This window comes from Oryctolagus cuniculus, chromosome 1 (assembly GCF_964237555.1).
Source record: "Oryctolagus cuniculus chromosome 1, mOryCun1.1, whole genome shotgun sequence".
NCBI classification, from domain to species: domain Eukaryota; kingdom Metazoa; phylum Chordata; class Mammalia; order Lagomorpha; family Leporidae; genus Oryctolagus; species Oryctolagus cuniculus.
Genome location: NC_091432.1, coordinates 203,455,900 through 203,480,225, shown reverse-complemented (window position 1 = coordinate 203,480,225; position 24,326 = coordinate 203,455,900). Strand labels below are relative to the sequence as shown.

Below are 24,326 nucleotides of genomic sequence, written 5' to 3'. Positions count from 1 at the left end.
ACTGCGTCTTCCTAATATAAGAGGTCCTTGCCCACTTGGAGTTGTGGAAAGCTTCTGACCGAGATTGTTCTTATGAATTGGGCTTCTTCAGTGGCAGTTTGCAAGCAGCAGAGTCCTTGTTTATCTTAAATTCTTTTAAGGAGGGATTGATCGCTGGCTAGGAGCGGGTGTCTTCCGGACCGCTGTGCTCCCCCGCCTCCTCCTGCCCGTCCCAGATCTCTTCCTTCCTGAGTGTTGGCCCCAGTCTGCTCCCTGACTGGCCCGGCAGGCTGAGGGCTGTTGTCTGGCCGGGCCAGTCCACTGCGCCTGGCACGGTCCCCTGGGTAGGAGGCTGGACTCACTATTGGAGAAGTTCAGTGGTCTCTGATGAGTGGCAGCTTTTCCACGTTCAAATGGAAGGTCCTAGAAACAGCCAAGGCGCTCTCCTGCAAACTGGGACATCCTCTGCCTAGTTTTAGGTCCCTAAGCACATGTAACTCTTCATGTGACCCAAACAGAATTGGTTTTTCTCTGATTTTCTTTTCCAAGTAATGTGTATTTTCTATATCTTTTTCAGAAGTCTGCTTTACTAGAAAGCAGGCATAATATTCTGTCAGACATGAAATATGATAGTTTCAGTAATCCAAATTACCTTTTTGATGACTTTTTTCCTGCTACTTTACAGTTGTCTCCTCTTTTGGGAAGTCAGATGGAATAAGACTACCTTAACGTGTGAAATGTTGAGTACTTCTCTGGTTCAGTTCTTTTTCTAGAAGAGCGGCATTCATGCATTGCTTATTTTACACACACGAAGTAAAGGAAGCAGTTAGTTTCTGCTTTCATGATACTCTTGGTAGCCAATCTGTTTAAAACTTTATAAAGTAACTTAAAAATTTACTAATAATTCTTTAATTTCATTTTGGATTTGTAGGCCTAATCTGCCTATAAGAAAGCACTCTTTATCTGGGAAAGTGAAAAGTGAAATCCGTGGTATGTGTCATAAAACAATCATTTTAACAAAGTGGGATTTAAAAATTGCTTTAAATGCTCTTATGATGAAGCACTGACATACAGTCTTGTTGTTTTTGCCAGTATGTAAAGAATGTGATGAGTCTTATTAATGCCAAGATTAGATGAGGAAAGGTGAAATAAAAATTTCAAGCCAGAAGTTGTTACCTAATGTGAAAATAGAAAGGAAAAGTGAAACAATTCTAGAATCAGTATAGAAATTCTATGTTGTACTTAAGGTGCACATATAAAATTTAGTGACTTCAGCTGATGTTGAGTTGTATACTTAAGATGTAACCTAGCTCAGGAATCTGGGCTTTTGTAGTAATTTTCTATCCGATCTGCCTGCAATACCATCCCTTCCTTATCAAGTCCATCATGCCAGGTTAATGTTCCTAGAATGGAGTTTTTGTTGTATCACTCTCTGCCTCAAAAGTCCTCAGCAGCTTGATTTTGTCTCCACAACAAAACCCCAGAGCCTCTTGAATTTCCACTGAATTTCCCTATCCTACTCAAACTGGTATCCTCACTGTTCTTCAGACATCATTCCAACCTTCCACATTGGTTTATAGTTTTCCTTTCTATAGCATCTTTTCCCCATTCTCCGCTTACTGAAATATCTTAACCCTTCCCCTAAAGCTAACTCAAGAAGTGATCTCAGATTATGTTTTGGTTGTTCTTGTTTTGCTTGTTTATGTACTTTTGTGCCTATAGCCTATTCCCCTGTCAAGCCTTAAACTTCAAAAGCCTGCCTCACACATTGTTGAAGTTTCTTTAGCATCCAAGAATGTTTAATTCCAGTAGTAAATATCTATGAGATATTGTCTCACCTAATTCGAATCTGAATAGAGAGCAGCCATAATAGAAGTAACAAATTGTGTGGATTAGGATATTCTTGGCAGAAATGGATTTATATGAGATCATGCATTAGTTGTTTTCTTTACTTGAACTTTTGTTACTCTTGATTGAACAAGGTGGTTGCCGCAAGCCCAGACAGTTGCGTGATGATACAAGGAAATGGCAGTTTGGCATAACCTGCTATGTCTGCGTAGGATGATTTGCTATGATTTTTTTTTTTCCTAATAGACTTTTGGTTTGACTCTAACTCTTGTTCTAACCTCTGTCCTCCATCTGTTTGCACTTTCTCTTATGCTGATTTCTCTAAATGATGAACTGGATGCTGTAGGCCAGGAGATGTTAATATTAAGCTTCTTTAGTAAAAAAAAAAAATATTAAGGTTTAGAAAATTGAGATCCATGACTGCTATGTGTAACCAGTTAAATATAAAAATTCTTGCTATCTTTTCCAAAATATTTTTACATAGATTTGTATGACACTATATATATGCAGAGGTAAACTTAGCAAAAAAAGATTTTGGAATTCTGATTTGCTAGAATTTTTACATAGATGCCCATGTGATTTAGAATATTAAAATAAATGTTAACAAGCAGAAAAGACTAAGTGTTATAGAAAATTCTAGAAAAAAGTAGAAGCCTGAGGTGGAAATTTACTTAGTGGTATAAATGCTAATTGCATTTAAGGATCTCATTAAGTAGTGTTTTTTCATCTGTTAGTAGTAGTAATAAGTCAGGACAGGCTTGTAATCCAGTTAGGAAGGTAGTTTATTCTTTTGTCATGTTTTCTCCAATCACTGGCAAACCCTGGAATACCATGATAATTTGGGGGAGCAGTGTTATTACTCATGTGTGATAAATCAATTCAGGATATTATTTATGCCTATGATACAAGATCTGCATTTTAGATAGAGTTGATCAATGAAGTAAATAACTCTTTCTAAATATAATTGCATTACCCTTTCTCATCATCCCGACTCTGAAAAAAAAAAAAGTGCCTCACATATACAAGTTCAGTACCTTCAGCATTTTCTCCCAGAGTGAGATGCTATGTGTGACAAATAGCCTGGGTCTCCCACAGCTGCTATGAAGCTGCCTAATCTTGGGCAAGTGAATCTTGCGGGGCCTGAGAGTCATGATCAGTAATGTGATAGTGTTGGCCTCACTTTATGATTTGTTAAGTTCTAGAGTTGAATGCTTCTTTGGGCCAGCTAAATATTGTGACTCAGCTCTGCCCTGGTTTCCAAAGTCACTCCCTGGTGGCTGTGGTCAGGAGGTTCATTAACTTGCCTGCGTATTAACACATGTGCTTTTAGTAGCCATATTAGCAGTAACCAGATATTAAACTGCTTTGGCCTTCGTGGTAATTAACTATAGCCACTGAGTGGGATGGTGGTGTCCTGAGAGAGTTAATGTACTGCCAGCAGCACAAACTTCTGTCCATCACGTAGAAACAAGCAGAAATCCGGATAATCCAAAAGTCATTTTACAGTTAGTTTTGGGATTTGTTTTTGTACATTCATTTGAATACGGGTGAGTCACAGATGGACTTCACACAAATTACCAAACTTTCAATGGGGTGGATTCTGTTGTTTGCCCCTCTTCAGTTCCTTTCTGATCCTTACTGAATACTGGGCATAAACCCATTCTTTAGGGTAGCAGCCAAAGCTGGTCTGCCCTCTTTTTTTTTTTTTTTTCTTCTTTATTAGGGAAGACCTGGTGATGATGGGGTTGTAAATGTCTCCATCTTCCAGAATGTGAGTAGATAAAGTGAAGTATTAAGAAGGCAGGTCATAAGGAAATTACCAAGTAGGTGTTGAGAAAAATGGTGGCAGAGCACACAGGAAAAATAGAGTGAATTCTGCTTGCATATGTTTTAGGTCTGTAGTTGGATAGCATTGTCAATAAATAAGAGCTGACTTTATATGAATTGGGAAGTATCTGAGTTTTAGCAGATTGCAGGTTTATGAATTATCTAAACTAAGTTTGGATAGTTAAAACATGGCTTATCCATTAATTTGGGTTATTTTTTGAATGCCTGCTCTACATATTTAGGTATCTGGTTTCCTACTGAGATCATGTAATTAGTAACTGGTTCTGATTTTTTACCATAATACGTTTTCCAGTATTTATTCTGCATGTTTATAGTTCACTACTGGAAAAATTCTTCCCTGACATCTGTTCTGAATTAGTTTCCTTTCTCAGTTATGTTTTCCTGTTTTATCAATTGTGATGAGCAGACTAGAAAGTCATACTATATATTTAGATTTATGCTATTCATATTTAGTAAAATTGAGGTAAAGGACCTCACTTTTTCTAATTTCTTGAAAATTATTCTTATTTTAAATTCACATGTTAAATTGCTATTTTCGTTTTTTACAAAAAAGACAAAATAGACTGCATAAAATTTGATACATATTTCCCAGTAGTTTCATAGTGATTTATAGTTGTGAAGTTGAGTTTTTAGTGACTTCTTCCATATTTGAAGAATTTTTTTTTTCAGAGAAACTTAGTTATCTTATATTAAAATGTCTTTGTTTCTGTTGTCTTGGACCTGTGTATTCTTTGGGATGAATATTCTCCAGGATTAACTTGTTAAGCAGTTAGAACAGTTCTTGGCAGAGAGTAAATGTTCCATAAACATTTGGTGAATGAATGAAACCACTTTTCAGGGAGCATTGTTTAGAATACTCTGTTTTCTTTATCTTAACCAGCCTTGTGGCCTTACGAATTTTTCTGAGATAGTTGTGCTCCGGCGTTAGGCATAAGATAGGTGCAGGGAAGGTGTCTTTGTGCTGCACGCTCTGCACTACCCTGTGTCACCACTGCAGCCGTTCTTCCCCAGACTGCTGCTTGCCCAAATGGAGGGCAGTGCCCCTGGGTTGCACTGTTCTGTGACATCTGTGAACTGAGACACTTTGACCCAAGATACTCTGAAGAATTCTTCTCTGGCTTATATCTTTATTTTGATGAGCCACTTTTTAATTTTAGTTTTTTAAAATATTTATTTATTTGAGGCAGTCACAGAGAGAGAGAGAAAGAGAGGAAAGAGAAAGAGGAGGGGAGAAAGAGAGGAGAGACAAGAGATTTTCCATCCACTGGTTCACTCCCCAGATGGCGGTAACTGCCAGGGCTGGCCCAGGCTGAAGCCAGGAGCCTCTTTTGGTGCAGGGGTCCAAACACTTGGGCCGTCTTCTGCTGATTGCCTAGGGCATTAGCAGGGAGCTGGATCTGAAGTGGAGCAATGGGACTCAAACCAGCACCCAGTGGGGATGCCAGCACCACAGTTGGTAGCTGAACCCGCTGAGCCACAGAGCCAGCCCTTGAAGAGCCACTTTTGCTTTGATACATTCACAGAGTTGTGCTCTTCTTTCTTTTCACTGTCTCTATCCTGGACCTATACAACCTATTCATTAGGGAGTCCTTCACCTCTGGTCCTCACGCTCCCCACTGTGATGGTCACTTTGCCTACTACTTCTGCAGGCAGGTATTCAGGTCCTCCCAGTGCAGTTGCTTGTGTCTCTGTCACCATAGACAGAGGGGCTCACATGTGGAATAGTAACTAAGAACTTGAATTACGTCTGCCTCACATATTTAAACATTGCAAGATTTAATTTTTGAAAATGTGATGTATTCACATGATTCAAAGAATAAATTAGAAATGAAGTCTGCCTTCTACCCCTGCCTGCCATCTATTGAATTGCTTGCCTTCCAGTGTGTTTTTCTTTTTTAAATGCATGTCCAACAATCACTTTAAGTTACACTCTGACCTCAGAATCATCCCTTAAGGCATTCTGGTCTGGCTGGAAAGCCCATGAAAGCATTTCAGGCATGGAAAGCCAAGACACTGTGGCAAAAATATTTTCTCCATGAAGCATCTCTGTGAGTGAGACTCCAGTGGATAGAAGGGACCATCAAAGAGGGGTTTACTTTTCTCTAAAAGGAGGAGAAAACTTCCACCTTGCTTATGGCCTTGTCTAAATACTGACAGAGTTTGTGGGTTCAAAAAGCTTCCATAGCCTAGGCAGCTCATGTCAAGAGCCTCGGGTGGTCACTGATATCATACATAAGAGTATTAATTATTAACAACAGGAGTCACTGTGCACTAACTCCTCATGCAGATCTCTCTCCTCAATGAGTTGTATTATGAGAGTTATCTGTAAAACCAGTTCTCAAGCAGTTTTTTTTTGTGTGTGTGCATGTGTGTGCAAATTGTTGAAATCTTTACTTAGTGTAGAGTTGGTCTTCTGTGTACATAAAGTTAATTGAAAATGAATCTTAATGGAGAATGAGACTGGGAAGGGAAGAGGAAGGAAGAGGAAGGATGTGGAGCATAGGTGAGAGGGCGGGTATGGTGGGAAGAATAACTACATTCCTAAAGTTGTACTTAGGAAAATTTTATTCCTTAAAAAATAAATGGGAGACCAGGATAAGTACCTGGCTCCTGCCATCGGATCAGCGCGGTGTGCCGGCTGCAGCGCACTAGCCGCGGTGGCCATTGGAGGGTGAACCAATGGCAAAAGGAGGACCTTTCTCTCTTTCTCTCTCACTGTCCACTCTGCCTGTCAAAAAAAAAAAAAAATTAACAAAAAAGCTGAATGTCCAAGCCAATACCAATATAAATTGTGTTTCCTATTCCATTTTTTTAAAAAAAGATTTATTTGTTTGAAAGAATAACACACACACACACACACACACACAATCTTCTGGATTCACTCTTCAAATGGCCACAATGGCCAGAACTGGGTCAAGCAGAAGTCAGGAGCCAGGACATCCTGGTCTCCCATGTGGGTGGCAGGGACCCAAATACTCGGGCCATTATCTGCTGCCTCCCAGGTGTACTATCAGGGAGCTGGATCAGAAGCAGAGCAACCAGGACATGAACTGGCACTCTGATATGGGCTGACATCACAAATTGCAGCTTAACTTGCTGTGCCACAATGCCAAGCCTTTTCTTTTAATTTTTATGTAATGGAAGTGTATGCATGTTGTTCTGCTTTTTTCATAGCAAGTAGGAAAAATTGCTAAAATAATTAATATTGCTTCATGCTCTTTTTTCACATCATTGTGTGAATATATCATTTGGTTATTCCCATAATTGTTGAACATTTGGGGAATTTCAGTCTTTTGCTATTACAAGCAATTCTACAATAAATACTTGTGTTACATAGATTATTTTATATTTGTGCAAATAAATTTGTGGGGTATTTTCCTAGAAATGTGATTGCTAGACCTAGGGTATGCAGTAGTTGGATAGGTACTGCCAACTTGCCCTCCATGGGAGGTTAAGAGTTTATACCCTCCCCCCCCTTGAAATATAGGCACGTGCTTGATTACCAACATTCTTGCCAATAAAATGTGTTTAACCATTGGAATTTCCAGTCTGGTAGGTGAAAAATGTTATCTTGGTGTAGTTTTCATTTCTGTTTCTTTTATAAGTTTGAGCATCTTTTTTGTATGTTTAAGAGCCATTTATATTTTCTTTTTTGTAAAGTGTCTCTTATATCCTTTGTCTATTTGGGGAGTCGGGGGTGGTTTGAAAATCACTTCGTAGTTGCTGTTTATAAAATGGAAATTTGCCCTTTGTAGTATGAGTTGCAACATGTTTCCCTCTAGTTTGTCATTTGTCTTTCAACTTTGCTTATGATAGTTTTTGCTATTTGGATTTTTTTTTTTAATGTAGTTGAATTTGTCAGTCTTTTTTTATGACGTCTGGACTTTGTCACAGGTACAAAAGCTTGCTCTGCTTCAAGGTGATGAAAGAATTCTCTCATATTGGCTTCTACTACTTTTATAATTTCTATTTCATATTTAAATCTTTTTTTTTTTTTTTGACAGGCAGAGTGGACAGTGAGAGAGAGAGACAGAGAGAGAAAGGTCTTCCTTTGCCGTTGGTTCACCCTCCAATGGCCGCCGCTGCAGCCGGCACACCGCGCTGATCCTGGCAGGAGCCAGGAGCCAGGTGCTTTTCCTGGTCTCCCATGGGGTGCAGGGCCCAAGCACCTGGGCCATCCTCCACTGCACTCCCTGGCCATAGCAGAGAGCTGGCCTGGAAGAGGGGCAACCGGGACAGAATCCGGCGCCCCAACCGGGACTAGAACCCGGTGTGCCGGCGCCGCAAGGTGGAGGATTAGCCTATTGAGCCACGGCGCCGGCTCTCATATTTAAATCTTGATTCATGTTTTTTCTTGGTGTATGGTGTGAGGGACAGGTCCAACTTAATTCTTTTTCCAAATGGCTACTCAGTTGCCTCAACACCATTTGCGAATACTGTTCTACACTGTTTTGCTTTTTACCCCAAACTGTACTGATCCATTTACTTTTCATTTCACACCTACTTTGCTGTCACTGGATGTGAATACAATGACTGCTTTCTTTCCTGTAGAACACCTTCTTTAGTGGCAGAGCTGTATTGCACCATGCTGCCTCCCCACTTTCCTCACCAGTGGCCTGGCAGTCAGTTAGGATTTGAAGGAATACAGGCTGCTCAAAAGGCTCTCCAGGATTTTCTAATTGAGCAATAACAGGTTAAAGAGAAATCCTTAGTGTAACTAGGTTCCTTAGAAGATGTTCAAATCAGGGATGTCTTCTGACTGTCTAGTTGTACTACTTAGCTTTTCCAGGCCCTGAAGGTGTAGTGCCTGGCTCCTTCAGCCTGAGACAGTCCAGCCCGCTTCAATTTCTGTCATCCTCTGCTGTGTCTGCCACAGTGGGCTGTCACTGTGACAGGCATGGAACAGTAACATGCCAGAAAGCAGTACTGGATCCACCAGCGTGCAGCAGCCTTTCCTGGGAAAGTGGTTGTGGATGGATGGTTTCAGAAGTATGTCTCTCAGTTAGAACCCCAAGCAGATTAAGGTTTTTCTTCTGTGGAAGCTAGGGAAAACCCTCGCTTTGTCCTCCTGAGGACAGTGTCCGAAGAGGCAGATGAGTCAGCTTACAGGCTACCTTTGCTAGCACTCTGGGAGCCACTTGGGCTGGTTCTACAACTCCTGATAGAAGATTTCCTTCCACTTTGAACTGTTGCCACAGGCAGTATCGCTTCTGAACTTCCAGAACCTTACTTTTTAACCCTGTTTCTTACCTCTGACTTTAAACCTTCCCCTGATGCTGGTAGTATACTCTTTATCTATTGCCAGTTTAAATTAAGTTATTTTGTCCAAAATCAATTTTGACCCAATACAGTTTAGTTGAAAGCAAACTAGTCAACTGGATAATCCGGTTAAAACTGTGACTCAGTAAAAAAGGAATATCTTAAATTATTAGTTTTTGATAATTGATTATTTGAGTGTATTTAAATACTTTTGGCCCATTTTCTAAGATTTTAAGTTCTTTTCTTTTCTTTCTTTCTTTCTTTCTTTTTTTTTGACAGGCAGAGTGGACAGTGAGAGAGAGAGACAGAGAGAAAGGTCTTCCTTTTGCCGTTGGTTCACCCCTCAATGGCCGCTGATCTGAAGCCAGGAGCCAGGTGCTTCCCCTGGTCTCCCTTGCGGGTGCAGGGCCCAAGTACTTGGGCCATCCTCCACTGCACTCCTGGGCCATAGCAGAGAGCTGGACTGGAAGAGGAGCAACTGGGACAGAATCCAGTGCCCCGACCGGGACTAGAACCCGGTGTGCAGGCACCACAGGTGCAGGATTAGCCTATTGAGCCGCGGAGCCGGCCCTTAAGTTATTTTCTTTTGTATTTCAAGTTAATTTTCAGCTACAGCAGTTCTGTATTCCTTGTGAAATAGTTAAGCAACCTATCTGACCTATAACAGAATTGTTAGATTACAGTGTTTTGTTTTAAAGATTTATTTATTTATTTGAAAGGAAGTGTTAACACACACACACACACACATAGACATACACACACACACAGATAGAGGCAGAGACAAATCCTCCATCCACTGGTTCACACCCCAGATAGCTGCAATGGCTGGAGCGGGGCCGATCTGGAGCCAGGAGCTTTATCCAGGTCTCCCATGGGGGTGCAGGGGCCCAAGCACTTGGGCCACCCTCTACTGCTTTCCCAGGCACATTAGCAGGGAACTGGATCAGAAGTGGAGAAGCTGAGACTAGAACCGGTGCCCATATGGGATGCCAGCATTGCAGGGGGTGGCTTTACCCACTATTGCACAGTGCTAGCCCTGATAAGAGTGTTCTTAACTAAAAGGCAGTAAGAAGTTAATTGGAACAACCAAAACATAGCGATAAGATAAAAATTTCCTTTATCATTTTTCTTTTTCCCTCATTAAAAAGGCTGTACTTGTGCAGTACAGGACACTCAGAAAAATATAGATAAGGAGTAGAAGGAAAAAGGAAAAAGAAAAGCCATGAATTCAGGAGTAACTACTGTTGTCCTTCAGTGTCCTTTTCAGTATATTTTATACATAGACGCTGCCTGCCGCTTGTACTTTGCCATAATTTATTTAAGCATTCTCCAGTTTTTGGTTAGTTCACCTTTGTCCAGGACTAGGTTTGGGTTCCTTTTTGTCTTTTGTCTGGTGACTGTGGCCCAATTCACCTCTAACTAGCCATTGTCTTTTTCCTTTCTGTTTCTCAATCCTGGCTTATCTTGCTTTTCGCCTGGGCCCTGAGACACCCCAGATTTCTTTCTTTCTTTTTTTTCTTTTTTTTTGACAGGCAGAGTTAGAGAGAGAGAGAGACAAAGAGAAAGGTCTTCCTTCGTTGGTTCACCCCCCAAATGGTCGCTAAGGCAGGCACGCTGCGCCGATCCAAAGCCAGGAGCCAGGTGCTTCCTCCTGGTCTCCCATGGGGTGCAGGGCCCAAGCACTTGGGCCATCCTCCACTGCCTTCCCAGGCCACAGCAGAGAGCTGGCCTGAAAGAGGAGCAACCGGGACAGAATCTGGTGTCCTGACCAGGACTAGAACCCGGGGTGCTGGCACCGCAGGCAGAGGATTAACCTAGTGATCAGTGGTGCTGGCCCCCCAGATTTTTTTAAATGAGACATTTGGTAAGGGAAGCTCTTCTGCCAAGCCTTTCTGTGGAGTTACTAAAAGGGCTCAGATCCAGATTTCCCATGGAACTCTCTGATTATATATAAAATATTTATTGGAGTTCATGCCTGATGTATGTTATGTGTATATGTATGCAAACTAAATGAGGAGAGTGTTGCAGGAGGGAGGCATTAGATTGGGTTTCCATTTAAATTAAAATAAAAAGATGTAACAGAGAAATCCATAATCATCAGAGGAAAATTGTTTAAAAGTTTTTCTCTAAAACAGGAATGGAAATGTGTGCTGTGTAGTGTGTGTAAACCTGAGTCCATGGTAGACTCATCAGTCATGACATTGTTTCTCAATGGCTCCAAACTCAGCCTTTAGTGGGATTATAGGTGGTAGCTATCTCCACTAGAGTTGCTATGGGACAAAATATAACATTAAAGTTGTTTTCTAAAGTAGTGGATTGACCAAGAAAGTTATAAAATGTTTTGCATCTGATAAATAAGTTCACGATGGGAAGTATGAGATGTAAAACAGAGTAATTATCCAAATCTCAGGCAAGGCACATGCTTCAGAGTTAAGATCATAGAAGCAGCATAATTAAGTTATTGATAGATTATGAAGTAAAAACAGTGTCACAATAATGCTCATCATTATAAATTGCCCACTGTACAGTCCTGCTTGTTGGCTCTGTGCATTTATTCCACCCTATACGATTATTCCAGCAATCATGAGTAATACTATTTCCCTTACCAATGGAGAGTTAGGGGTGGGCTATAACCTTTCTGGCCGATGATGGGAAGAAAAGTCTGGAGGAGGGCTGGAATACTTCCTGGAGGGAGTTTCTTAGTTCTAAAAAGAGACTAGAGTGAGATGGTTCCACGTCTCCTCTGGTGTTATGTCTGAGTGTGATAGCTGGAAATGCTCTAGCTGTCTTAGCACCATGAATGAAATGATCTAGAAATGGTGGAACAGAGGGGTGGAAGAAACCTGAACCCTTGATGACCTTACTGCACTGCTGATTGTGTTGTACTTGGTCTGCGTTACCTCTGAACTTCCAGTTCTGTGAGATAATACAGTTCCTCATTGTGTAAGCCAGCATGATCCAAGACCTTGTCACTTACAGCCGAAAGCATTGAGTAGTAGACTCACCTTGACCCAAACAAGTTCACATCAGGTGGATTTGATTTTACTCTGAGACACATCTTTTTATAGGGACCTTGCCCTCCCCTTGTCTTTTGGTTTCATAAAGTGCATGTGGATTTTAACAGGCTGATTCTTGTCTCTGTTTCCTAAAGGGCTCTGCCTTAGACCAGGGTTCTTCACCGGAAGCAACAAAGAGCCAAATGGTACTCAGTATATCTCCTGGAATTGCCTGGGTTGTTGGAATATCTGTATCTGGTGTTGTGACTGCCTGAGTTTCTCCTTCATTCCTTCTTTTCTTGATTCTCATTCTGATGTCTTGCTTTGATCTTGTCCTTGCTCTTGCATATTTTGTGTCTTCTGCCTGGCCTGAAGATTTTTGATAAATTTATTTTCCTCTCTTCCTTCCCCCTCTGTTTCCCCTTATGTGCTTCATTCATTCCTTTTTCACTTTGTGTTTTGATTTTATAACCAGTGGAGTTTAACCATACTGAATTAAATAAAATTGGTGATCACACAGCTTTTGCTCTGGACTGACATGGTAAAAAGGAGGAGGAGTTCCACACTTGGTCCCTTTCTCATCCAATGCCTTTTACTCGTGGTATAGAATAAGTAGACCCAGAGATGATCTAGGAGTCACTGTTTTTTTCCTGAAAGTTTGGACAAGTCACTTAGGGTCTTTGAGGTTCTTCTTTAAAGTTTGCTACCAACACCCTTTTCCCCCCATAGTTATTAATGTTATTTAAATGGTAATGTGAACCTGGTAGGTAAAAAAGTCTTTTTTAAAGAAACTCCAACTTGGTTGGGTTTTTTGATTATTTTCTTTTAAAAAAAATTTTTTTTTTATTTGACAGGTAGAGTTATAGACAGAGAGACAGAGAGAAAGGTCTTCCTTCCGTTGGTTCACCCCTCAATGGCCGCTACAGCCGGTGCTGCGCCGATCCGAAGCCAGGAGCCAGGTGCTTCCTCCTGGTCTCCTATGTGGGTGCAGGGGCCCAAGCACTTGGGCCATCCTTCACTGCCCTTCCGGGCCACAGCTGAGAGCTGGACTGGAAGAGGAACAACTGGGACTAGAACCTGGTGCCCATATGGGATGCCAGCGCTGCAGGCAGAGGATTAACCAAGTGAGCCATGGCCCTGTCCCCTCTGATTATTTTCTAGTGAATTCATGTCAAAGTCTCTAGAGTAAGTACTATGTAGCTTGTTAGTCTTTCTGTGAAAAGGCAATAGAGTATGATGCGGGGTATAATAGCAGAAGTAGAGTTTGAAATTTAATTTTAATGATGACATAAGGCCCAAAACAGAAGACAGGGCCACATACTACTGAGGGGGAAAGAAAGGTCAGGCTGTTGATCTTGAGTCTTATTTCTAGTTCAGCCAGAAAATCTGGTCAGCCCAATAAGGGGAAAGTGAAACCAATAGAAGAAACACCCCCTCTAGTGGCGAGGGGCCAGATTCTACACTTGGTTGCTAGGATGGGTTACAGGAATGGTTGACTTCTTAGGATGTTTTTGTTTCTTAAGAATCCTGCAGACCTAGAGTTAGAAAACATAAGGGATATCTGCAGCTCAGGCTTTCCCTATCAGGAGGGTTAACATGTTTCCCAGGGTGAGAGGTATGTTGGCACTCTCATTGGGAATTGATTGTCTGAAAAATGTAGAGGCTACTGTTGACTTTTATGAAGGCCACTTAGAGATCCTGAAAATTAGATTATTGTTGCTAAACTGATTGTTCTGATACAGAATGAGAGATACCTTTATTAATCCCATTTGCAGGGGGATAAATCCTTTATTTAATGTTTCGGGTAATGCCATGGAGGAGTAGTCATCTACATTCATATGAATAGTGCCTATTGACTTCCTAGGTATACATTTTTTTAAAATATTTATTTATTTATTTGAAAGAGTTACACAGAGAGAGGAGAGGCAGAGGGAGAGAGGTCTTCCTTCCGTTGATTCACTCCCCAGATGGCCGCAATGGCCGGAGCTGTGCCAATTCAAAGCCAGGAGCCAGGAGCTTCCTCTGGGTTTCCCACGTGGGCGCAGGGGCCCAAGGCCTTGGGCATCCTCCACTGCTTTCCCAGGCCACAGAAGCGAGCTAGATTGGAGGAAAAGCAGCTGGGACTAGAACCGGCATCCATATGGGATGCCGGTGCTTCAGGCCAGGGCATTAACCTGCTGTGCCACAGCACCAGCCCCCAACATTTTGTTTTGAAATTTTTAGTGGTATTCTTGAGAACCAAGTGTGTAGCTTGCATCTCGAAAGTGATTTAATTGTTACCTATGGGAAGGCATTGAAATTAAATATATGAAAATAATATTACCCACAATTCAGGGGTTCAGGAGGAACATCAAGTGCATTTTTGAAAGATTATTTATTTATTTTAAAAGAGTGACAGAGAGAAGGAGAGATGGAAATGCATTGTACTTAGTCACTTCTCAAATGTCTGCAGTAGTCAGAACTGGGCCAGGCTGAAGGCAGGAGCCGGGAACTCCATCTGGGTCTCCCACACTAGTGGTAGTAATTCAAGTACTTGGGCCATCATCTGCTGCCTTCAAGGCACATTGGGAGAAAGCTGGATCAGAAATGCAGAGTAATCAAGACTCAAACCAGGCAGTTGGCTGCAGGATACGAGCATCCCAGGTGGTGGCTTAACTTATTTCACCACAGTTGCATGCCCCCAAATACGTTCTTGAAGGACATCTCATCTTAGGGATGTATGTTGTTGATGGTAATTATCATTATACTTACAAATCTCAAAGTCTGATTTTTTTTTAGCTATCTGAAAGAGTTGTAGAGAGAGGTAGACACACATACACACACAGAGAGAGAGAGAGAGAGAGAGAGAGAGAGAGGTATCTTCCATCCACTGGCCCACCCCTAAATGGCTGCAATCGCTGGAACTGAGCAAATCCGAAGCCAGGAGCCAGGAGCCTTGAGCCTCTTCTGGGTCTCCCACGTGTGTTTGGGGCCCAAGGACCTAGATCATCCACCACTGCTTTGCCAGGTACATTAGCAAGGAACTGGATGGGAAGTGGAGCAGGCGGGACTTGAACTGATACCCATATGGGGTGCCATCTCCATAGGTAGGAGCTTTAACCTGCTGTGCCGCAGGACCACCCCCTCAAAGTCTGTGTTACTGTTTGAACAGAACTCTTTTTAAGTTAAAGATTTCCTAAGAGGCAGAATTTCAGGGAATAGCTTTTTTTTTTTTTTTTTTTTTTTTTTTTTTAATTTATTTGACAGATAGAGTTAGACGGTGAGAGAGACAGAGAAAGGTCTTCCTTCCGTTGGTTCACCCCCCAAATGGCTGCCATGGCTGGAACTACACCGATCCGAAGCCAGGAGCCAGGCACTTCCTCCTGGTCTCCCATGTGGGTGCAGGGGCCCGAGTACTTGGGCCATCCTCCATTGCCCTCCCGGGCCACAGCAGAGAGCTGGACTGGAAGAGGAGCAACCGGGACTAGAACCTGGTGCCCATATGGGATGCCGGCAGTGCAGATGGAGGATTAACCAAGTGAGCCACAGCGCTGGCCCCAGGGAGTAGCATTTTTATTATACACTATGTTAGATCTAAGAGTGATTTGAAAGCCACTAAGCGCTCTTTCTCTCTCTTTTTTAAAAGATTTATTTATTTGAGAGAGTTACACAGAGACTGAAGAAGAGGAAGAGAGGGAGAGAAAGAGAGGTCTCCATCTGCTGGTTTACTCCCCACTTGGCTGCAATGGTGGAGTTGCGCCAATCCAAAACCAGGAGTTTCCATTTGGGTGCAGGGGCCCAAGAACTTGGGCCATATTCTGCTGCTTTCCCAGGCCACATCATAGAGCTGGATCAGAAGTGGAGCAGCCAGGACTCGAACTGGCATCTATATGGTGGCAGCTTTGCCTGATATGCCACAGCGCTGGGCCTGAAAGCCACTAAACTCTTAACACAGAAAAGAATGGATAAGTCACAAGAAAATATGGCTGGTGAAGTGCTGTAGCCAGTTAAGCTACTACCTGCATGTTGGAGTCCTGGATGCTCCACTTCCAATTCAGCTCCCTGGTAAAGTGCCTGGAAAGGCAGCTGAATATGGCCCAAGCACTTGGACTCTTGCTATCCCACATGGGAGACGCTGATGGAGTTCCTGGCTCTGGATTTGGCCTGGCACAATCCTGACTATCATGGCCATTTTGGGAGTGAGCCAATAGATGGAAGATAGATATCTCCCTCTGTGTCTGACTGTCTATATCTCACTTTCTCTCTGTAACTCTGTCTTTCAAATAAGTAAAATGAATCTTAAAAATAGATTATCTAAGTAAAAAAGCACAGGAAAATAAATTCTAATACAAAGACTGCATTATCGATGGGCTATTTAATTTTAAGTCAAACTTCTTAGCCTGAAGGTAAGAAATTTAGAACTTACAGTAGATCCTCCTTTCCATAAATTAGAATGTATCTGGTGATTTTTTTAATGAAACTGTATGAAAAATATTGAAAATAAAAACTTGTGTATGGCTGAAGTGAGATGACTTTATAGCGTTACTATACAGAGTTTTGTGTGTAACTTGTGGCATAAATATCCTTAGTTATGGTTAAACTTTACACATATATTTTATTTCAGGAAAGAAGAACTAGGTCTGTCAGTCTGTTGGGGTTCACCTGTTGGGGAAAACCAGAAATAGAAGGAAGAGGTTCTTAATGGTTAATTCTTAGCTGAGAAAAAATCTGTATGGAACAATTAAGGTCAGTTAGAGGAAGAATTATGGTTATGTTAAGTGAGTTCACAGATATTGTTAAGGGCAAATTGGTTAAAACTGATTTGTTAATATATATGGGGACAATAAACCAATTAGATGATCCCTTTACTAAATTAGTGTGACAGTAGTAGAGGATATCTGGACGGAAGTGAAACAGATGATAAAGTTAGGGGCAATTAGACCCTCTTTGTTAAATCCTAGTACTAAAGAGGGATTTTGTACACTAGTGAAGCTTTATTCTGTAAATAAAAATTGATATTAAGAATTGATATAATGTTGGCATTGTTGAAATTAGGCAGGTTTTTTTTTTAAAGATTTATTTATTTTTATTTGAAAGTCAAAGTTACACAGAGGAGAGGCAGAGAGAGAGATGTCTTCTATCAGATGGTTCACTCCCCAATTGGCTGCAATGGCCGGAGCTGCGCTGATCCGAAGCCAGGATCCAGGAGCTTCTTCTGGGTCTCCCACATGGGTGCAGGGGCCCAAGGCCTTGGGCCATCCTCTACTGTTTTCCCACACCATAGCAGAGAGCTGGATTGGAAGTGGAGCAGCTGGGTCTCGAACCGGTGCCCATAAGGGATTCTGGCACTTCAGGCCAAGGCATTAACCCCCTGTGCCACAGCGCTGGCCCCATTAGGCAAGTATTGATTCGTGTAAAGGGTTGCAACAAATGGGTTTGAATAAAGACCTCAGACTCCAAACCTCATTTGCAATTCTTAGATTATAAGAATAAGTAATTCATATGTGAATTTTTATACAATGAGACTTATATGATAATCCTATATTTGTAAAAGATTTTACAGTATTTGGAGTGTTTTTGTATACATAATCTCATTCAATGTCTATGAGAACTCTAGGGGAGTAATAATACACATTTGGAAGCTCTTAGAGATTAACACGTTTGCTAAGAGCAGATCAAGATTAAATGACAGAAGTGGAACTTGAGCCCATGGCTCCCTGCCCAAATTCTTTTGTTTACTGTGCTACTTTATTTCTCTAATAAGTCACTATCAACTTGGTCAGTTAAAATAGCAGAAACATGTTCTCTGGCATTTCTGGGGGTTAGAGTCCTGACATCTAGGTGTTGGCTGGGCTGCACACCCTCTGGAACTCTAGGGGAGAAACCCTTTGCCTCTTCAAACCTCTGGTAACTGTGGGCTTCCCTCTGCCTCCATGATCACATAGCCTCTTTTTGTTCTGTGGCTTCACTTCTGTTGGTCTCACACCTCTCTCTGCCTTTCTGTGTGTTTTTCTTTTCTTTTACAATTTATTTATTTGAAAGGGTTATAGAGAGGGAAGTAGATTTTCCGTCTGCTGGTTTACTCCTCAAATGGCCTCAACAGGTGGGTCTGGGCCAAGCCAGGACCCTGGGTTGCAGGAGCCCAAGTACTTGGGCCATCTTTCCCAGTACATTAGCAGGGAACTGGATTGGAGGCAAAGCAACCAGAGTTTGACCTGATGCTATGGTATGGGATGCAGGTATCACAGGTGCAGGGGTGTCGTAACTCGCTGTGCACAATGGCCCCTCTGCCTTTCTCTAGTAAGCACTGACATAAGACAGTCCACTTTGTCATTGAATTTAGGGCCCACCTAGATAATCCAAGATGCTCTCATCTCAAGATCCTTAATTATATCTTCAGGGACCCTTTTTCCACATAAGATCTCATTCACAGGTTCTGGGGATTGTAATATAGATGTACCTTTTCAGGGGCCGCCATTCAACTAACTACATTGATTATATGCCATTTATTTTTGTATTTTCCTCTTGGATTGAATAAATAAGCTTTTATCTGAAGATAGGCAAGAAGATTAGGGAATTTTTGGCTACTAGGTAAAGAAGAACATTTAAGATATTTCTGTTGGGGCATTTAGTCTAGCTGGTAAGCTGCTGGTTAGGATGTCCGTGTTCCACATCGGAGTGCTTGAGTTCATTCGGTGCCTGTCTCTAGCTTTCAATGCCAGCTTCCGGCCTGTGCAGACCCTGGGAGGCAGTAGTGATGGTTCAAGTGATTGTGTTCCTGCCACCCATGTGGGGGACCTTGACTGATTTCCTGGCTCCTGGTTTTGGCTCCTTGGCCCAGCCCCAGCAGTTATGAGCATTTGATAAATGAACAGACATATAAGAGCTCTGTCTTACTCTGTCCATCTCAAATAACTAAATTTTTAAAATTTATTTTTTTCTGATTGGTGCTATGTGATAAACTTTCATGGGTCTTATATCTTGAACATAAACTGGAGAAAGAGTAAATTGGTGTGAAGTGAAAAGTATGGTATTTTTTCCAAAAGTCTTTCACTTACAGTGCCTTAGTGGAAAGAATTGAAGTAATTAACTCAAAATCCACCAAATTGTTGTGCTGGCTTTTATATTCACAAGATTGTAAAAAAGGACTAAATGGAGTTAAAGTATCATCTGACTTCATGACTAACAATAGTAATAGTTCACTTTTTCATCTCTTCTGTAATAGAACAAAAAGTGTGTATGTGTGTGTGAGAGAAAGAGAGAGACTTCAGTCAATATGATGATTTTCTTACAGATAAAATAATTCTAATTTGGCTCATATAAGTCAAGATGATCCATGTGTGTGAACTCTTTGATGGGGCAGACTGTCTTGCATACACTTAGAACCCCAGGATAGTTCCTGACACATGGTGATTGTACTCAGACCACATCTGCTGTATGAATGGAATGGCTTAGTATGATACCCAAATCAGGCAGCTACAGTCCCATCCCACTTCTCTCTTTGGACCAACAGTCCTGAAGGATTGTCTCCACTGACTTTATGATTTTTTTAAAAAGATTTTTATTTACTTATTTGACAGGTAGAGTTACAGACAGTGAGAGTGAGAGAGAGAAAGGTCTTCCTTCCGTTGGTTCACTCCCCAAATGGCCGCTATGGCCAGTGCGCTGTGCCGATCCGAAGCCAGGAGCCAGGTACTTCCTCCAGGTCTCCCCTGTGGGTGCAGGGCCCAAGCACTTGGGCCATCCTCCACTGCCCTTCCGGGCCACAGCAGAGGGCTGGACTGGAAGAGGAGCAACTGGGACTAGAACCCGGCGCCCATATGGGATGCTGGTGCCGCAGACGGAGGATTAACCAAGTGAGCCATGGCGCCGGCCCTCCACTGACTTTAAAAAGAGACTCCACTATGGGTCTGTTTACCCTGACAGAACCTACAGTTTTTTTCCCCATCTTCAATAATCTTGCATTTAGGACAAAAAAACTGTTGTCTTTTCACATTAGTAAAATAAGTGAGGTTCCTTCTGCCCATGAGTTCACTTCTCACTAGCATGGACCTCAGCTCCCATTAGAGATGTTAGGGCAGGGCTCATCGTACAGTTCCTCAGACTGTTAAGGTTTTATTCGGTGTTCTGGGGAGGATTCAGGCTTTGGTCTTCTCAAAAGTCTCCAAAGGTTTGACTCACTGATAAACTTTTTTTTTTTTTTTTTAAGATTTTATTTATTTGAGAGAGAGAGAGAGTTAGGTCTTCTGTCCTCTTGTTCACTCCCCAAATGGCCGCAACGGCTGGAGCTGAGCCAGTTCGGAGCCAGGAGCTTCTTTTGGGTCTCCCACTTGGGTGCAGGGGCCCAAGCACTTTGACCATCTTCCACTGCTTTCCCAGGCCATAAGCAGAGAGATGGGTCAGAGAGGAGCAACCAGGACATGAACCAGTGTCCTTAAAGGATGCTGGCATTGCAGGTGGAGGCTTGCCTTCTATGCCACAGCGCTGGCCCCAAGCTTTTGGTTTTAACAGATAGAAGTGTAGTGACTTTTGATTTTAACAGTTAGAAGTGTAATTACTTGGGGTAAGTTTGGCACAGTGGTTAAGTTGCCACTTAGGATGCCTGTGTCTCCTATCCTGGCTCCTTAGCTTCTGATCCAGCTCTCTGCTAATGCACATCTTGGGAGGCAGCAGATGATGGCTCAAGTACTTGAGTCCCTGCTACTCACCTGAGAAGTCTGGATTGAATTCCTCTCTGCTGGTGTTGGCCTGGGCCAGCCCTGGCTGTTGTGGGCATTTGTGGAATGAACCAGCAGATGGATTATCTTGCTCAGTCTCTCCCTGTGTGTCTCTGTCTTCCAAATAACATGAAAAGGAAAAAAGAAAAGTGTTGTGGCTAACTGTATGCTAGGCTCTCCCATGTGTTATCTGAGATGTTGATGCCGGTTAGTCTTAGAAACTCTGTCATCATCCCTTAGTAGAAGACAAGTAACTTGCCAAGTTCACTTCATGGTTTGAACCTAGCTAGTCTTAACCCTGCCCAGCACTCAGTGAGTAATTTTAATATAGTGGCTCTAGTCTCCCCCAAGGGAAGCTTGCTTGTATTGCTGATGGTGGCTTTTTCCTGGATAGCCCTTGTTCTCCCCCTGGAACTTCTTTTATTTTCAATTAGACCTTGTAGACCTGCCCTGTAGTTCTCTTTTCTTTTCCTTCAGGAATTCCATTTCTTTTTCTTTTTTGCTCTGGAAAAAGTGATACTCATTTATCTGCTTTTCCAGATAAAGTTATTCTCTAGAGAGTATGTTATGCTTTTTACATCCTCAATTGAAATTTAAAATTATGAATCATATTTAAAGAACTTTCAGTCTATTGCTTTGTTCTGTTATTCCTTTTCTTTCAAAAGCATATATATATATGAATATATATGTAATATAAAAGTAAACATGGTTTATTTTAGAAATGCAAGGCTGTTTCAACCTTAGGAAATATTAATGTAATATATCACTTTAGAAGATAGAAGAAAAAAAGAACTTAAGGTCATTTCCATAGACACTGCAAAGGTAGTTGATAAACTAATATCTATTCTTGATTAAAAAAATAACAGAAACAAAAAGCAGCTCTTGATATTCCAGGAAATGAAGGATATTTTCTTAGTGCCAATATGCTTGTCTAATGTCATAGTTAACATTCAGGTAAAGCTGTTACCTGCAGTGCCGGCACCCCATGTGGGTACCAGTTCAAGTCCCGACACCTCTGCTTCTGATCCAGCTCCCTGCTAATGGCCTGGGAAAGCAGTGGAGGATGGCCCAAATCTTTGGGCTCCTGCATTCACGTGGGAGACCTGGATGAAGCTCCTGGCTCCTGGCTTCTGGCTTTGGCCTGGCCCACCATCAGCTGTTGCAGTCATTTGGGGAGTGAACTAGTGGATGGAAGATTCTGTTTCTCCCTCTCTGTGTAACTCTGCTTTTCAAGTAAATAAAAATATTTTTTTAAATAAGAAACCATTGAAATACTTAAATTAACATTCCCTAAGTGTGTCCTCAGGACTGTGAATTGGATATTATATATAAAAAAAGGAGTGTTGGTGAATTAGTGTAAAGTGTGATGTAACAAATGCCAGCATGTCAGTGATGTAATACAATAAAAGTTGATTTTTCTCCTGGATGTGTCTGGTTCTCTTTGTGATTATCCATGACTCAATTTCCTTTCATCTTATGATTTTACCATTTCCTGGGGCCATGGATTCTTCTGTTTCAAGCTGGTGGAATTGGAAAGATAGGGTGAGAATGCACGCTCTTCTCAGTTACTTTGGCCTAGATGTGACACTCAGCGGCTGCTGTTCATATTTTTATATATTTTTTTCTTTTTTCTTTAGTAAATATAAATTTTCAAAGTACAGTTAATGGATTACAGTGGCTCCCCCCCCATAATTTCCCTTCCACTCACACCCCTCCCATTTCCTGCTTCTTCTCCCATTCCATTCACATCAAGATTCATTTTCAATTATCTTTATATACAGAAGATCAATTCAGTATATATTAAGGAAAGATTTCATCAGTTTGCACCCACACAGAAACATGAAGTGTAAAATACTGTTTCAGTACTAGTTATAGCATTAATTCACATTGGACAACACACTAAGGACAGATCCCACATGAGAAATAAGTACACAGTGACTCCTGTTGTTGACTTAACAATTTGATACTCTTGTTTATGGCGTCAGTAATCTCCCTAGGCCCTAGTCATGAGTTGCCAAGGCTATGGAAGCCTTTTGAGTTTGCCAACTTTAATCTTATTCTGACAGGGTTATAGTCAAAGTGGAAGTTCTCTCCTCCCTTCAGAGAAAGGTACTTCCTTCTTTGATGGCCCGTTCTTTCCACTGGGATCTCACTTGCAGAGATCTTCCATTTAGGTCTTCTTCTTCTTCTTCTTCTTCTTCTTCTTCTTCTTCTTCTTCTTTTTTTTTTTTTTTTTTCCAGGGTGTCTTGGCTTTCCATGCCTGAAATACTCTCATGGGCTCTTCAGCCATATCTGAATGCCTTAAGGGCTGATTCTGAGGCCAGAGTGCTATTTAGGACATCTGCCATTCTATGAGTCTGCTGTGTATCCCGCTTCCCATGATGGATCGTTCTCTCCCTTTTTGATTCTATCAGCTAGTATTAGCAGACACTAGACTTGTTTGTGTGATCCCTTTGACTCTTAGACCTATCAGTGTGATCAATTGTGAACTGAAATTGATCACTTGGACTAGTGAGATGGCATTGGTACATGCCACCTTGAAGGGATTGTATTGGAATCCCCTGGCATGATTCTAACTCCACCATTTGGGGCAAGTCCGATTGAGCATGTCTCAAATTGTACATCTCTTCCCTCACTTATTCCCACTCTTAGATTTAACAGGGATCACTTTTCAGTTAAAATTTAAACACCTAAGAATAATTGTGTGTTAATCACAGAGTTCAACTAATAGTACTAGAACAAAACAAAGAGAAAATACTGAAATGGATAAAGTATTACATTGTCTGTTAACCAGAACTAGACATGTGACCTCATCTAGCTACAAGGTAAGAGAGAGAGAGTGAGTGAGTGAGTGAGTGTGTGTGTGTGTGTGTGTGTATTTCTGGGGTGAGAAATGGGAAAGACTAGGTGGAGGCTTTAGCCTTAACCTGGACAGCCACAGGTAAGGAAATAGACAAGCGTTTGTAGTTGGCAAGAGTGGAAATTGGGGACATCTGAATGGAGGGCACTGTGCAGTGTCTGTTACAAAGTTTACAAAATGCACATATCCTTTCATCGCACTCAAAGTTCTAGCCTGTTTTCCTACAGATAAATTCACAGATATATGCACAGTTACATTTTAAAGCTATACCTATACTATAATTGTAAGAGATTGAAAGCAGTCTGAATGTCCAGTAGAGACGTCTGAGTGGACACATTCTTTTATATCCATACAATGGAACACTCTACAGGTCCTTAGGGAACAAAGCAGCAGCATGTATGTATGGCAAGAGAAAAGCAAGGTACAAAACTCTGTGTGCACTGCTTCCATCTATGTACAGTGTAGCCATACAGTCAGAATATTTGTGGGAGGACCACAGAAACTGTTGATAGTAAGCACTTCTGGTTAAAACTAGTAAGTGAGAGAGAAGATAGGCTGGGAGAGAGACATGCTTTTACTGTGTTCTCTTTTATACCTTTTATGGACATCTACATAAATAAATTTGTAAGTTGGTTGTAGAAGTAATGTAAATAACATGGAAAGCTGATTGTAATATATCATTGTCTAAAAACTGTTTACTGAAAACTATGTTTAATATGGTCTCATTTTTATAAATAAACGGCATATACAATAATACAGTGGTTTGAGTTTTTCTTATCCTATTTTTTTGAAATTTTTCTATAATGTTTTATAATTAAAAATTGTAAAAATAAAAAAGA

At 41.4% G+C, this 24,326-nt stretch overlaps 1 long non-coding RNA gene across 2 annotated transcripts in view; it reads left to right on the top strand.

Moving 5' to 3' along the window:
* The window catches only part of LOC103349472 (uncharacterized), a 412,891-nt gene that overhangs the window by 907 nt on the left and 387,658 nt on the right, over positions 1-24,326 (top strand). The gene's annotated exons all lie outside the window — the stretch shown is intronic.